Raw genomic sequence first — 17,730 nt, 5'->3', positions numbered from 1 at the left:
CATGGCAGCCCTGTGAAGTCACTCATAGTGACGCGTGACTATAAAAATTATTCAAGCCGACATCATTTATTCGTTTACTATGTTGTTTCAATGGATGACTTAGAGTGAAGAGAAATAATGAAACGCGCAAGCCGAATGTCCTCTTCTTTTTCTTTTACTTCGTGTCGTATGGTAAGAGAGATGTACTTCCATTTCGTCTCCTTGCTCCCACGTCACGTATTTGCGCGCGCAGAAAACCAAACTATGTCGTTTTTACTTGCGTATTCCAGTGCCGCGGTCATGGTCTTGCATCCTCTCACGCCTACCTCATTGCTCGCGATTACGGCGCTGATCAAGTGTTCTCGTGCAGAGCGCGAGAAATCACTTGCTGCGCAAAACAAGACAGACAAAAGAGCTCGCCCGCGATACCGTCACCGGAACTTTAACACTCCGCAAAAATACGACAGAGCAAATAGAAGCAGGACCGGTGACGTATCCGTGAGGCGATCCTTCGGCCGTGGCATGGGAGAGTGAAGGGACGGAATTTCGCTTGCTGAGCCTAGAGAGGAAAAGTGGAGAGGGTGTCTTTTTCGGTGGTTACGCTCGTCTGCTGCAATCACGGGTTAGTGCCATTCCAAATATTTCAATCTCTGCTATTAATGATCAAATTTAAAGAAGTGTTGCCGCAGAACGCTCTTAGAGGGCACGTAACCACATCCCAAGGATAACGTAAATATCGTTGTGGCTCTGTGAGGGTTCTCCTAAAAAGGGCGCTTACCATAGCACTTGTGCAATCGAGTTTATGTGCGCATGCCTGTGTAACAGTTTTCGTATTAAAGAAGGTAACAGTTTCGTCCAAATGGCGAAGTACTTCATTGTAATAGTAAGTGCTAGACAACTACGCGTCGTAAGGCTGATAGTTTTATGGGCTACATAGCTCACAGTAAATATTTTCTTGCTAAAAAAATAGCAAGCCCGATGTCACGTCCACCTAGTCAAACATGAGCAACGCTCTAATTATGAAGTACTGTCGGCATCAGGAATAGAACCCTTGGAGCAGCCTCATGGTTCAATGCCTGTCCGACACATGAGCTTACGCGATCTCTAACACTTAGGGACGCTGGAAGACAACGCACGTGAAGCGACACGCCATCTCGGCTCCCTCAACTATGCACCCGCCGCAGGTTACCTCCGATGTACCGCACGCAACCAGGGAATGTGCTCAACCACCCGAAGAACCATGCGCAGCCACTGGGGCCCACCTTCCCACCCCGACCCTTGTGTGCCATACTATGGCCACCATACATACATACATACATACATACATACATACATACATACATACATACATACATACATACATACATACATACATACATACATACATACATACATACATACATACATACATACATACATACATACATACATACATACATACATACATACATACATACATACATACATACATACATACATACATACATACATACATACATACATACATACATACATACATACATACATACATACATACATACATACATACATACATACATACATACATACATACATACATACATCGTAGAACGTGTACGTACGCAGTGCACAAGTATCCGGAAGAATTTAACTTTGTTGTCTTTTTGTTGAGCAATGTCCATAACTTGTACAATCTCGAGGGCCGAAATTGAAGGGCAACTTCTTGAAATTCATCAAAAATATTGAATGCGGGCTTACAATCGATAAGCCCTCCCTTAGTTCAACTCAAGGACACATTTTGACTTATTTATTCATTTATTTATACATACATGTGTCGAATCAGCTAGGTAGGGCGGGAGATGAGCAAGATTGTACTGAGTGATGTAAAAAAGTGAGGGAAAAGTTTTTTCCCCTTTTTTCACTTTTTGCTTTTATTCCTTTCTTATTTTGGTTTGACATTAGTGATGACTGTTGCCTGGACCAAGGAAATATTTTTGGGTGGTCCTGCGCACTAGCAGCCCCTCCTCCCTCCCCCTGTGTACATGAAGCCCTGTTTACCATGAATAAACTTCTGTTGAAGTCCTGCGTTCGTGTTGTCTTTCTCTTCTCTTCCGTGTTCAATTGTGTGCTGGAACGATGTTTCACAATGCTATTCACAACCAACTAGCCCAGCTGTCCATACTCAGCGATATTGTTTCACATGCTTCTTTTCCGGTGCTTGCGTGAGCTAACGCATAGGTTTACGACGTAGTTGTTTTGCGGAAACCCGCAACTTGGAGAGAAGTAATGAATAAAGGGAAAATCAGACATCCACCCTCCGTCACTTGCCTTTGCTTCGCGTTGTCGACAAATTCGACTTCGCCCTGCCATCTCCTAGCGCCTGGTTAGCTCAGATGGCAGAGCGGCTGCCCCGGAAAGGCGGTGGTCCTGGGTTCGAGCCCCGGACCAGGACGAATTTTTCGCCAACTATGAGGCTTTCCTTTCGAGGAACCCTTATGGGTTTCCTTTGTAGCAAGTGCTACGGAGGGGTGGATGTCTGATTTTCCCTTTATTCAGGTTTACGACTGGCGATTACGCGTTTCGCCTAGCCAGTTCTTGTTGAATTTTTTTCTCTATGATTTACACAAAATTGCTTTCAGATGCTGTTTTTCCGGTGCTTGCGTGAGCTAACGCATAGGTTTACGACTAGCGATTACGGGTTTCGTCTCGCCAATTGTTCAATTTCTTTCTCTATGATTACACAGAGGAAGCTTTAGTATGTAAAGCTGTGATGTTCGCAGAGGCGTGTCGATGGAGCCAGCATCCAAACGTAAAGCGCACTCATGGTAGGTTACACAATCTCCATGGGTGCACTGGAATCTCCACAGACGTTTCTTCTTCAGTTCTCAAAATAATGGGCTTATGCGAACGATGATCAAAAAGTACATACGTAAAACATCCACAGCTCGCGTCTTTATATGGACACCTCTTTTCTTTTATTGAAAAATGCTAAACTTATCGTTTCGCATTACGGAGTATATTTGCCCGTCCACTAGCTTAATGACGCAATAAGGCATGACATCGTAACAATTTCACCGCTAGACACATTAGAGTAAGTCTGCGCGAAGTGGCAACAGGAAAAGGTGCCGCCCAGTTGCTACTTCCCATTTCTGTCAAGCTCACAATATTCAATACATCATGCGAAAACTAGCATTTACATGAGCACGTTAGTTAGTTAGTTAAATGGGGTTTAATTGCGCAAAAGCAGCTAAGGCTATGCTGCGCCAAACACGAGGTGTTTTAAAATCCAGTTTGTGAAGGAATAGGCTGTGTTAGTAATCTATATTTTATGTAAAAATCCAGTGTCGTGTAGAAATTTGTGGACGTCACATAATGGTACTAGCGGATCATCACCTAAAATCAGAGCAGGGTGTAAAGGTATGTGTAGTTGATATAATTTGTGCAAAAATGTTCGTCTGTGTGTTTCCGTCTGTGTACATGTGAGTAATATGTGCATAACTGTTAGTGGCTGTTGACATTTCTCGCAGGTTGGTGTGTCTTCTTTCGTAAGTAAGTAATTGTGCGTGAGGTGTGTGTGCCCAATGCGTAGTCGGCATAAAACTACTTCGATGAACCGCTGCTGATGATAGCAGGACTTCCACTCGCCAACTATGGGTTTCGTGAGATGTAGCTTGTTGTCGGCACAACGGTCCCATTCGCGTTGCCATTTTAGCGTGATGGCTTTTCTAATTGCACGGATGCTATCATTATATGGGAGTTTCGTATTTGTAATATCTTTGTGCGCTGCCATCAATGCACATCTATCAGCTGTTTCGTTACCTGGTATCCCAACATGGCTTGGGACCCAGCAGAAACGAATTGACCTCCCGTATTCGTTAAGCACCAACCAACATGTTTAAGATGTCTCCTATCAGGGGACGAGCACGTCCATACGGACAATGTGTAAAGCTACTTCTGCATATTTTGGAGAAATAATGGATGACCATTTAAGAATCATTTCGCTTATTTTTATCATGCCTTAAGTTTTGCGTTTGCAGGCCTCTGAGCTAAATCCCGCCACCATAATGAAGAGGGGCTCTGTATCGCGTTGATTGCGCCTCTTGCCTGAATCACATCTCGTCGTTGGCGCATGCGCGGCGGCGCAATGTAGCCACATGGCAGCGTCCTTGCAGTTGTAGATTTGAATGCATGGGCAAGGTCGACCCAAATAGGTTGCGAAGCTTCGAGCGAAAGCGGTTCAGTAAAAATTGTCACCGACATCAGCAAGGGTGGTTATGGGAGCAGCGACTGGAAAAGATAAAACATTGGAAAAGACTGGAAAAGATAAAAGTGTTTTTTAATTCAAGCGAGACACAGTAGCATTCATTAACGAATAATAAAATTCTTGGTCAATTTTACACATTCGTGAGGAGTTAAGGAAATAGAAGTTTATTTTGTTTCATTATTACTAAAAAAATACATTTCTTTTCACCACCCCTAGTTACGGGGGCATTGACGCCGCGATCACTCTTAGTGCAATGTACCTCTTGAAGCGTGCAGAAAGGCGCGCTCGTAAAGTTCACCTCTTGAAATACGCCCCCCCCCCCCCTCACAAGTTGTGCTTTCTTGCTTGTCGAAGGTTGTCTGAATGTGGTGACGCGGGGTAACTTCATCACCTAAAGCAGTCCACACAAGCACTCATGAGCACTCCAACCTAAAGCTTTCGTCGGCCTCCAAAGAAATTATGTTCTCTACACGTGTTCGATTTCGACAACCGTACCGTTGGCTTTTTCCTGCATCGCTTTCCGCGCTGAATGCTCGATACGCCAATCAAGTCGAATGGCGGGGCATTCGAATATATGGCTTTAAAGGCAGGCGAACACAACAGGTTTCGCGCTTTCCAATACAAGATGGCGTCACTTCTGTTTTTAATGGATATGACGTCACTATATTTTTTCTTCTGCCTGAATTGTTCCCTCCACATACAGATGGTGCTAAGCCCCATGAACCGGCGATAAACCGCCATGCTTTGAACGTATGGGCTCCTAAGGAAGCTTTGCTACCATGTGTATTTACCTTGGCATGGGCGCATGAGTTGTTTTTGTTAACTCGATAGGTGAGCGTTGGAACCTGTTTTGTGTGTGATGCAAGCCGCGGTCGCTTAGTGCGTCAAGATTTTCACTGCTGAGCTCAAGGTCGTAGATTCAATAGCGGCCACGGCGATCGAATTTCGACGGTGGCGAAATGGGAAAAGAAGACGAAAAAAGAAAAAGAAACAAAAAGTAGAACGCGTACCTGGATTTAGGTGCACCTTAAAGAATCCGAAATTGGTAAAGTCGCTCTGAGTCGCTCATTATGGCGTGCATCATTATCAAAGCGGGCTTCCGGCGCGCAAAACCGAACAGTGTAATTTCTAGCGTTATGGGCGAGCGAAGTTTCAAAAGCGTCAGTTTCAGCCAATATATTTATTGCGTGGGCAAGTGCTCTTATTCCACACTCTGCTCCTTATCCCACTTTCTGCTCCATCCCCTTTCACCTTTCTAGGGCAGAGGAAGTTGGGGTAAAAGGCTTCGGACAGGGGCGGCCCTTATGCCAGCTGTGATCTCAAAGTGTAACTGGTTGCATTTACCATGGGGAGCTGCATGTCCAGACTGCTCAGTCCCAGTGACGGATAGGCAGATGCGTACCACGTAATATGGAGAAGTGCAGGCTTACAACCGGAATGCTCGCGTATGCGACTGCAAGCGTGCCTCCGCTACGGTGACACAACCAGCTATGACCACTGGGTGCATGATAACAGATTCCACAAAACACACTGCTTCAATTAGTACTCTACACAGGCCTCGCAACTCACATATATTACAGTCATACACATAAAGAATTAAGGCTTCAGGGCAACTCGTTATCGAAATAAAGAAACATAAAAAGTAAGGGCTCAAACACGTTACACGGTGTTTTATCAACCATGTCTCCTAGTCCTTTGGGAAAGTTCGACGTCAGGCCGAGTTTGCATGTGGCGAAAATGTGGCTCATTTGATGTTATCTGCATGGCGAAAATTTTCAATTTGTAGCTGTGGTTACATTTGTAAAGAAAACTGGTCGCACAGACTGTCCCTCATTTCAAATTTCACGCATGGTTTGCACCATTAGCTAAATTCATCGTTGATCTACACAATGCACTTGATTATATTGTTTGAAAAGAAGAGGCATGCCGTGGGTAATGCGTAGACGAAATCAAAAGCATCAGATTTAACCACAGCTTTTGTAATAAATTACGTATTCGATCAGCGCGGGAGCCTTTTAAATCTGTTTCATGAAGGGGGCTACAGAATTTAGCCGGCATTCCGGGAACAACTAGTACTACCTCCAATTTTATATTGCCTTCAAGGACTGGCCCCTCACCAGGTCTGACCATCTTGAGCTAAGAAGCGCACTGCGTACCAGGCGCGCTAACGTGCGTGTCTGCTAAGTATTACTTTCTTATACGTCGCGCTAAGAGCTTAAATGTTAAACGAAACGCCGATTGTCGTTCTCCTCGCGGACGCCGCCCTCCCAGCGAGAGAGTCGACGTATATCGCGCAAGGGTGCCTACGTACATGGCAGCGCTGTGACGTCGCTCATAGTGACACGTGACTTCCAAAATTATTCAAGTCGAAATCATTTATTTGTTTACCATGTTTCTTTAATAGATGACTTAGAGTCAAGAGAAATAATGAAGCATACAAGCCGAATGTCCGCATGTTTTTGTTACACTTCGTGCCGTGTGGCAAGAGAAGTACTTCCATTTCGTCTGCTTGTTCTAATGTAACGCCTTCGCGCGCGCAGACAACTAAACTGTGTCGTTTTCTAGCGTATTCCAGCGCCGCCATTATGCTCCTTCGTCATCTCACGGCTGCCTCATTGCTCGTGATTATGGCACAGATGACGTATTCTCGAAAAGGAGCGCGCGAAATCGCTTCGTGCACAAAACCAGACAGACGTACCCCGCATCTCGCCCGCGATATCATCACCGGAAATGCACCATTCACCAAAGACGGTACAAAAAGGAAGGCAGCTCTCATGCCTTATTTGTCATACGAACCTCCGGCTCATGTATGCGAGAACACAGGCAAGGAATTTCACTTGCGGAGGCTAGACGAGGTACGTGAAAGATTGTCTATTTTTGCAGTGACGTTCGTCTCCTGCAATCAGGGGTTAGCGCCATTTCAAATATTTTTCTCTCCGCTATGAATGAACTTAGCTGAAGAAATGCTGTGGCAGAACACTCCTTAAAGGGTACGTGACAGCTTCCAACGTCTAACCAAGATTTTCTATGTGGCCCGCTGAGGGTTCTTAAAAAAGGGGCGCATACCATATGCATAGTGCAATTGAATATAAGTGTGCGTGCTTAAACACCAGATTTTGTAAAAATTCAAGTTTACTGTTTCGCCCGAAATGCGAAGCTCTAAATTTGATAGCAAAGTGTTAGACAACTACACAAATTAGCGTTCGTAGTTTTATCGTCTCCACAAGTCACAGTAAACATTCGCTTACTAACTAGCAACACCTTACCTCTGGTTAACCTCCCTGCCTTTCTCTGCATTATTTTCTCTCTCTCTCTTGTCACACTCGACAATGCAAACATCAGTCGCAAACAAAGTCGCCATCACTAGTCAAGCTCTTTGAGCCGGCTCTCGCTTCAACGCCTGTTCGACTTTCGCAATCTCCAGCGCTAGGCACACTGACAGACAGCGTATGTGACGCGACAGGCCATCTCGGCTGGCCCAAGTATATATATATGCACCCCCCGCAGATTACCTCCAAAATAACGCACTAAACTGCGCAAAGAACCATGCGCAGCCACGGCCGCATTCCTTCACACACACACACACACACACACACACACACACACACACACACACACACACACACACACACACACACACACACACACACACACACACACACACACACACACACACACACACACACACACACACACACACACACACACACACACACACACACACACACACACACACACACACACACACACACACACACACACACACACACACACACACACACACACACACACACACACACACACACACACACACACACACACACACACACACACACACACACACACACACACACACACACACACACACACACACACACACACACACACACACACACACACACACACACACACACACACACACACACACACACACACACACACACACACACACACACACACACACACACACACACACACACACACACACACACACACACACACACACACACACACACACACACACACACACACACACACACACACACACACACACACACACACACACACACACACACACACACACACACACACACACACACACACACACACACACACACACACACACACACACACACACACACATCTATATTTAAACTTTGAAATAGGTGGCGTCGAGCGATAGCAACGCTACGTGCCATGTCGTCTTACAACAAGCGCTTAACTTGGATAGACAGGTTTAATGTTTTCTTTATACCGAACTGTGCAATGTCAGCAACGTGCGTGCTGGGAGAAAATAGTCCCGCACGGCTCGTTGAAACGAATATGTAGGCTGGTGAGGTACTAAACAATTTCTGCAAGCTTAGGCCCTGATTTTAATTTGTTCTTAATCGAACCGTCTGAGAGTCTTTTAAAAATGACACTCTGTTGAATTATCACGTGACGAAGTCATCGATTCATTCCCCGACGATTTCAGGCGACGAGATTCTTGCCGTACGAGCAATAAACCTTCCGATTTGTCCAACCACGCTTTTCACCTCCCCGAAGGAGTTTCAACTTTCATATAAGAACGTACAAACTATGTCTGCAAAACTTTTCTCGCAACTACACACTGTAGTTCTGGATATTTTGCGTAGCTTACAATGTTACTTAAAGCACTTTAGGCCTCTCGGCAAATTTTTGCTGTAGACCAGCAGCTGTAGTTAGCCATGAAGGGAGCTTATTACAGTAAAAGTATTTCGAAGGGGTTCATTACAATCAATGAGAAAAATTGAAATGTGGCGCTGCTGTGCTGTCAGAAGGCTGCAGCTTCACCGCAAACGTTGACACTCCGTCTCTCCTAGCCTAGACAAGCGTCAGCAAGTTTAACAGCAAACCCCCGTGGAACCTTTCCCTTCCTCAACATAACCATGTTCCTTGCGTGCCCCATTTTCATGTGCACTCTTTTTCGCTTGATTCAACAGATTCCTGCTTTGCCTTCTCGCATATGCTGCAGTTAGAGACCTCATCACGTTCACGTCATTACCCGCGGCTCCCTTTTCTTCCGTTCTATTCATTTTTTGACGCACGATGCACGTGATGTTGTGGTACATCTCGTTCTGCGTTGATTGATATACATGAGTCACCTGCCAAAATCACTGACGCTGCGTCTTACGCGACATAAATTTTTGCTATAATGAGCTTGACTCTCTGGCAGAGAGCAGGGCTCCCCAAGAGGATGGTCGCGCGGGCTCTGTTTCAAGTTCCAGCCCTTCTGGCTCCGTGCAGCCGCTTGATATTTTGCAAACACAATTACCACTGCGTGATCCAGGCGCCCCGCTTGTCTGTATTCCCCAGCCTTGTGAGGCAACCTTTATAACTATGCTCAATACGTTTATGAATATGAATCCTAGCGAAAATGTCGAAAGTGCCGTAAAAGTGTTTTGTAAACCACTGTCGCGTTTTGCTAGGCCACGGATAATTGGGTCTTCTCGATTCACAGCTTTTGTGGTATATAGAGTATCAATATACGAACCAATTAATTGAACAACGAGTCACCTTTGGATGCCCAAGCTCGTTGCACACTTATATATGGCGCTGAACAAATGGGGCAACTGAAGTCATCGACTTTAATAAACTAGGCCAAGACAGCCGAGGTGTCTTTCGCTTACTGCGTCACAAGTCTCGGTTCATGCATCACAGACTGAAAAACAAAATTTCTTACCTTGGTATAGTTCAATCATGCGTTGGCGCCGCGTCGAAGTATACAACGAACTCAAGAAAACGCGAGCAGCATAAGAAACAGACTACATCTAAAAGGTATCAGTCACCGAACAGGTGAACTTCACGTATGCAGCCGGGCTCGCTCACTTCGGTGGCGTGTCTGGCGCATAACGCATGCATATGCCACATAAGTTGTGCTGCTAAGTTGTTGCCAGGTAGGGCCATAAAAATAAATCACGAAGTACAAGTTCATATAGGCAAAAGTTTTTAGCTTGAGCGGGAAAGAATAAAAAAATAAAACGTTGTTTAAACTCCTTTCACATTTTTGCCCAGTGCTCGCGTCAGCTAACGGTTGAGACTAACAGTATGCGGGACGTGTTTCCTGTTGCCAGTAAGTTCGTTTATGGGTAAACTGTATCGTTTTAGCGAGCAAGAGTAAAATAAAATAAAACACCTTTTATAATAATTTCACCTGTTTTTTTCGGTGCTCGCGTCAGCTAACGGATGGGATGAGCACTACGCGTGACGTGTCTCCAGTTGCCAGTTTTTCCCTAGTGTTCCCTGTTTAATTTATTCCTCTATGGTTAAACGGCTACGGGGAGAAGAATACATGAATTCTAGTATTTAACCAAGCAGAGACCAAGGGGCAACTGTCATTGGAGCCACAGCCTAAGGAAAAGCGCACTCCTGGTACGTTAAGAAAAATTCATTTCACATCCTTTCTTTTTTTTTTTGCCGTTGCTCCCGTCAGCTAACGGATGAGATAAACACTAGGCGGGACGTGTTGCCAATGCTTGCCGGGTTTCCCCTCTTCTTTAATTTCTTTCTCTATTAGTAAGTTTACGTATTTAAAAACCGGATACGTTAGCTGCAGTGTCCATGGAGGCAACTACGTAACGAAAAGCGCACTCTTGGCACGCTGCACAGAATTCCCTTCCCTTTATTTTCCGATGCTCGCGTCAGCTAACGGACGGGATTAACACTAGACGGGACGTGTTGCCTGTTATTTATCATTGTGTGCCGGGTGTCTGCTCTGGTTTTATTTTCGTAGTATTTAAAATGGGGGCTTCACTGGCAGCACTGTCTATGGAGCCAGCTACCTAACGGAAAGCCCGCCCCTGATATGTTTCAAAAACTCCATAGTTGCCCAAGCGCCTCAACATAAGTTGCTCTTTTGTTACCGAACCGAACTGCGCTTATGCAATTGTTGATTGAATAATATTAATTTAATATATCCGCCACCCGTGTCTTTATATGGAGACCTTTTCTGCTATTGAAAAATGCTAGTCTTCTCGTTTCGCTTCATCAGGTATATTTGCACGTTCACTACGTAGCTTATTAGCGCCTGAGGCACAACATAATAAGGCTTTTACCGCTAAAAACATTACATTAAATCTGCGAGAAGTGGCAACCGCAAAGGCACTGCCAAGTTCTTGCCACTCATTTCTGTCAGGCCCGCAATAAATGATGCAAAAAGTAGCATCTATACGAGAACGTCCATACGAACAATATGTAAAGCTCATACCGTGTATTTATTTAGAAATATCGAAGGGCCACTTATAAAATATTTAGCAAATTTATATCGTGCGTTAAATGATGCCTTTGCAGGCGTCTGAACTAGATCACGCCACCATAATGTAGGGAGGCTCCGTGTCGCGTTGACTGCGCATCTCGTCCGCATAGCATCTCGTCGGCGGCGCATGCGCGGTTGCGCAAGGTAGCCGCGTGACGGCATCCTTGCAGTTGCAGATTTCAATGTATGGACGCAGGAGTTGGTTATATTAACTCCACAGGTGAACGTTGCTGCCTGTTTTGTGTGTGATGCCAGCTGCGGCAGCTTAGTGCGTAAGGTGTTTCACTTCTGAGCTCAAAGTCGTCCATTCAATTGTGACCACGGCGGCCGAACGTCAACGGGAGCGAAATGGAAAAACGAAACGAAAAGAATGATGACAAAAGAAAAAAATATGCGCGTGTACTTGGATTCAGGTCAATATCAAAGACCCCCACACTGGAAAAATCACTCTGGTAAAATCGCAGTTGGCAAGGTCGTAATAGCGTGCCTCATAACCAAAGCGGGATTTCGGCGCGTAAAACCCAACGCTACAATTTCTAGCGTTATGAGCGAGTAAAGTTTCAAAAGCGTAAGCTTCAGCCATTATATATATTGCGTGGGCTAGCGCTCTTATCCCACCCTGTGTCTCCTGCCTCCCCCTTCACCTCACTAGGGTGGAGGAAGTTGTGTTTAGAAGGCTTCGAGCCGGCGTGGCGCTTACACCGACTGTGGCATCAAAGTGGAACTGGTTGCATTTACCATTGGGCGCTACGTGCCCAGACTCCTCAGTGCCAGTGATGGATAGGCAGGTGCAGCGTACCACCTAACATGCACAAGTCCAGGCTTACAATCGGAACGCTCGTGTATGCTACTGCAAGCTCGCCTCCGCTACAGTGTCGCATCCAGCATTCTGTTTAGGCTACAGCCGCTTGTTCAATTTTGTTCCCCTTAATAACTGCAACAATGCCCTCGTCGCATTCCTCTGCGATCCCTTGTGATGTCGGCATTCTAAAGAACGTTCCTCAGTGATAGGCCCTTGGTCAGAGCGCGCTGTCGTGATTGCGAGCGATCGTCTCTGTATATTGTAGCGTGGACAGTTACAGAGAAGGTGTCGAAAAGTCTCCCCGCTAGCACAGTCATCAGACGAGGCGTCGTCGACCCATCTGATTCGGCATGGAATATACTTAGTGAAGTCCACTCATAGCCATATTCGACAAAGCAGGGTAGCTTCGTGAAGGCAGAGTCCTGCTGGAATGCAAAGGCGTAGAGAGAAGTCTAGGTTGTGCAGCCGGTTGATTTGAAAACTTCGAATCCTGCGTTCCACAAGGAGAACGTGATATCACGTGTGAGCATTCTAAGTTTTCTAATGGCATATGCCATTTATAAAGGTATCGGTTCCTCTTCGTCACCTTGAAGAGCCGACCGAGCAGCGTTATCGGCGTCATCGTTCCCTATGACGCCGCAGTGACTTGGAAGCACTGAAATGTCACGTGGTGACCCTTCTCAGTCAAGGTGTGGATTAGTTCTCTAAAGTCGAATATCATTTGATCGTGTAGTCCACGCCAAAAGGCTTATAGCAACGACTACAGAGCTGCTTCGAGTCCCTGAATATTGACCCTATTGAACCTTTTGAATATTGAACTAACATATATGTGGCCCGGTGAGGATTTCTTGAAAAATTACGCATGCCATACCCCTGTGCTATCGAATTTAAGTATGCGTGCTTAAATACCAGTTTGTGTAAAAAAAAGAAAGCCACAGTTTGTCCGACAGCCAAAGCATTTAATTGTGATACCGAAGTGTTAGACAACTGCACATAGTAAGGTTCGTAGTTTTACCGGCTACGTAATTCACAGTAAATATTCTCTAACTAAATAAATTACGAAGCACGAGGTCACGTTCACCAAGGCAAACATGAGCAACGTTGTCATGATGATCGTTGGCATCCGGAGTCAAAAACTTGGAGCTGCCTCTCGCGTTAACGCCTGTGCGACGCGTGAGTTTACACAACCTTCAACACCAGGCACGCTGCAAGACAGCGCATGTGAAGCGACAAGCCATCTCGCCTCGCCCAACTATGCATCCGTCGCAGATTGCCATCAAAACAGCGCACCAGGGAAAGCGCTCAACCAAACAGAGAGCCATGCGCAGCAACGGACGCCCACCCTCACTTTTCCTCTCACGTCCGCCATACCATCATACATACATACGTACGTACATGCACACTGTACTAAGGCAGAAAGATGGGCGAGTTGGAACGGGTGCATACTTAATAATACAGCGCGAAAAAAATGGAAGACACCGATTTAGAAAGACCAACGCATTCTAACTCGGCGTCTTCCGTGTTTTTCGCGCTGAATATTAGGTATTTACACACACAGGCGCACACACACACGCCGCCCCCCCCCCCACACACACGAACGCACACACAAACTACGTGTAACGTGAGAAAGGGGTATGTATGGTCTTCAAAAAGCAATGCTTACAGTGGTGCTATCGTGCAAGGCAACTCTTAAAGTAAACATCATGGGCGTTTTGCCATCCGTATTTATACTTGGAAAAAGTTACGTCGAGCGATGGCAACGTTACGCTCAATCTCTTTTTATTTTATTTTCATTTATTTATTTATACATACTGCAGCGCAGTTTGTGCTATAGCAGGAGTGGGTTAAGAAAATGTACAGAAAATGCATAGGAGTATACGGCGGTAAACACTAGTGAACACTTTTAAAGAGCACAGATGAAAGGAAAATACACAAAACTACAAGTAAACACTTTTACAAAAGAGCACTGGTGAAAGAATACACAAGAAGTTATACAAATGCTGCCAGGCATACCCATGCCTGATTATGCCCATACCCATACCCATGATTATGCATCTGGGATGGCGGTTGCAAAAATTTGGGATGAGCATGAGCGAATGGATCCAGGTAATGAATTCCAGTCTTCGATTGAGCGGGGAAAGAAGCTGAATTTGAACATGTTAGTACGTGCGTATTAGGGTATTAAGTTTAGGTCATGATGTCTTCTCGTTGATGATCCCGGCGCGAAGTTAATGTAACTATCATTTTAGAGCCTAACTAAAGAATTGACAATGGAGTGCAAGAATTTTAATGAGTCGACACGGCAACGAGAAGAGAGCGTGTTTAGGTTCAAGGACGAAAGTGCTGAAGAGGGCGAAAAGCCTGGATCGCAACGATGACATATAAATCGCACAGCTTTTTTCTGTTAGCCTCTAGTTTATTAATCTCTAACTGCTTAAGCGGGCTCCAAACTACAGATGCATAATCAAGAACAGGGCGGATTAGAGATTTATAAATTAGTAACTTTGCCTCTTTAGGAGATCGGGTTAGCGTTCGCCTCAAGTAACCTAACTTTTTTAGCGCTTTACTGCATATGTAGTCATTGTGTTTGGACCATGACATGTTATGCGTAAAAATGACACCAAGATACGTATACTCAGAAACCTTATCTACGGTACGGCCATTGGACGAGTAACTGAAAAGGGAGGGGGAAGATTTGTTGCAGAAAGACATCAGAACGGTTTTATTGAAATTAATGTTCATTTGCCAAGTGTTACACCAATCGCAAAACCTAGAAAACGACTCTTGAAGGCGATAATGATCATTAGAAGATTTATTCACTTCATATAGAACGCAGTCATCAGCATAGAGACGGATGTTAGAAGAGCAGTGAAGCGGCAAATCGCTTATGTATAATAAAAAAAGAAGCGGCCCAACGACGGAGCCTTGGTGCACACCTGATATCACATCAACAGTAGCGGAGTCAGTCGAACTGTAAGAAACGAACTAGGAGCGAAATGAGAGAAAGCTTAAAATCCAGTTAACCAAATGAGGATTATTCAGTACAGCATTAAGTTTAGCAATAAATTCAGAATGTGAAATGGTGTCAAATGCCTTCGAAAAATCTATAAAAATTGCATCAACCTGGTTGCCTACGTCAAGGTTAAATGAAATGTCATGCGTGAACTGAAATAGCTGCGTTAACGTGCTAAAACCGCGCCTAAACCAGCGTTGCATGTTAGACAGTAAATTATTTGATTCCAGAAAGAGCGTGATGTGCTTATGAATGATGTGTTCCAACATTTTGCATGACTGTGACGTCAGTGAAATTGGTCTGTAATTCGACAAACACTACTTATCTCCAGATTTATAAAGAGGGAGCACTTTGGCTAACTTCCATGAACAAGGTACAGTAGAGGATGATAAGGACTTTCTGAATATGACTGACAGATATTTTGATGACCACAACGAATAACGAACGAGGAACGCATTGTGTATCCCGTCCGGACCGGTGCATTTCTTAACATCCAGGTTTATTATAAGGTTGAGGACGCTTCCGCAGTTTATTTGAACGTCACTGATTGCTTCAGAAGAAACTATATTGGTAAATTTCGGGACAAAGTTGTTATCGGAAACAAACACGGATTGGAAATACTTGTTGAATGCATCGGATATCACCGCCGGGTCGTTGGTGACGTCGTTATCTATTGTGAAAGAAGTGGATGAAGCATCGCGAGGTAAAATAGAAGACCAAAATTTTCGTGGGTTAGTTCTTAACAAATTGTGCAGGCGAACGCGAAAAAAGAAATCCTTGGCATTTCGCAACATAAGATGGAGTTCTTTCTTTGCCTTAACAAATCTATCCAATGCCATGGGATCAGTGCCTCTTCTGGAACGCCTTAACCTTCGAACGCGACGGGACAAATGCAAAATATCGCGAGTCATCCAAGGAATGTTAGAATTTTTTTTCTTATTCTTAATGGGCACAAAACGTTCGATACATGATTTGACAAGACGCTCAAAGTAATTAGCAAGGCAGTTGACGTCCTGGTTGTCTGCAAGTGCACTAAATGTATCGAAATGATGAGATAAGGCATCAGTAATGGAGTTGTCGTCCGCACGAGTGAAATCAGGGAAACTAGTAAACGTGTAGGGGGATTTAGGAATTGGACAGGAGAGTGACACTAAAATGCCTCTATGGTCTGAAATACCATCAATTAGGTCGCAAGAAAAGTCACGTTCGGCTAGGTTAGCGATTGGTCTCAGCCGACGCAATGGTACACAGATGCGCTCAGCCAGACCATGCTAGACGCTGGCAGTGTTCCTTCTATTTGCACTCAAGACAAATGCGTGGGTGCAATGCCTGTTTTCAGTCGTTCAGAAGACAGAATTTGCAAGACACTAGTTTCTGAGCTCCTTGGCGTTATCTTTCCCGCGTTTTGCCACCACAAGCAACACATTCCAGTCTTATCATTCCTGGTAATAGGTTGTCGCGTTTTCCCAAGCGTGAGTACCTAAAGAAGGCCTAGGTTGGGGTCACACAAAGCGTCATAAGCTTGTCCCACTGAGACTGAGTAAACGCCAAACTTACTTTCTCACCACGGTCAAGCCGCTTTTCGCTGACTGTGTCACAACGCCAGGCGCGGTGAGCGTGCCTCGAAAGTATCTGAAAAATAACGAAATTATTTACAATAATTTTCGAGGTCAGAGAAAGCGCCAAAGCTTGTCCCAGTAAGATTCAGTGCACGCGAAACTTGCGTTACTAAGCCGAGTGCGGCGAGCATGCGCAAAAACTACCAAAAAAGGTAAAATAATGTTGAGGTTCATAGGAAGCGTCGAAATCTTCTCCTAGTACGAGTTATTATTTCAAATTAACTACTCCAAGACAGTAGACCTGTGATTCGCTTAATGCGTCACAAGTCTCGGTTCCGTGTTATAAGAGTCTAAATTGGTTTAACTGGGTCGCAGACTGTCAAACGAAATTGCTCGTCATCACAATGCACAATCCTAGTACGATTGTGCATTCGCGCCGCGTCGATGTACGCAACGAACGCAAGAATACACCGGCAGCATAAGAGACAGCCTACATCCAAAAGATGGAGATCGCCGAACAGGCGAACTTCACATATGCAGCCGCCTCACTCGCTTCGGTGGCGTGTTGGCGCATAAAGCATGCATATGAGGCGTCTGTGCTGCCGCTAACTCGTTCCTATGTAAAGCACGAAAAAGAAATCGCTAAGTATACGTTCATTGAACGCTAAAACGTTTAAGCTTTAGCGGGAAATATTAAAAAAATAAAACGCTGTCTAAATTTATTCGACATTCCTTTTTTTTTGATGGTCGAAACAGCTAAAGAATGGGACTAACACAAGCCGCGACGTGTTTCCTGTTGCCAGTAAGTTCATTTATAAAAAAACTTTTTCGTTTTAGCGAGAAAGAATAAAATAAAAATAA

At 44.8% G+C, this 17,730-nt stretch overlaps 1 long non-coding RNA gene across 1 annotated transcript in view; it reads right to left on the bottom strand.

Moving 5' to 3' along the window:
* Window positions 1–16,928, bottom strand: part of LOC139049841 (uncharacterized) — a 73,474-nt gene extending 56,546 nt beyond the window's left edge. Inside the window, exon 1 of the long non-coding RNA XR_011508605.1 lies at window positions 16,868–16,928. This is a non-coding gene — a long non-coding RNA (uncharacterized lncRNA). The remainder of the gene's footprint in view (window positions 1–16,867) is intronic.
* Window positions 16,929–17,730: the final 802 nt, after the last annotated feature.

Source organism: Dermacentor albipictus, chromosome 9 (assembly GCF_038994185.2).
Source record: "Dermacentor albipictus isolate Rhodes 1998 colony chromosome 9, USDA_Dalb.pri_finalv2, whole genome shotgun sequence".
NCBI classification, from domain to species: Eukaryota; Metazoa; Arthropoda; class Arachnida; order Ixodida; family Ixodidae; genus Dermacentor; species Dermacentor albipictus.
Note: the sequence above shows the minus strand (reverse complement) of the source record. Positions and strands in the feature narration are given on the sequence as shown.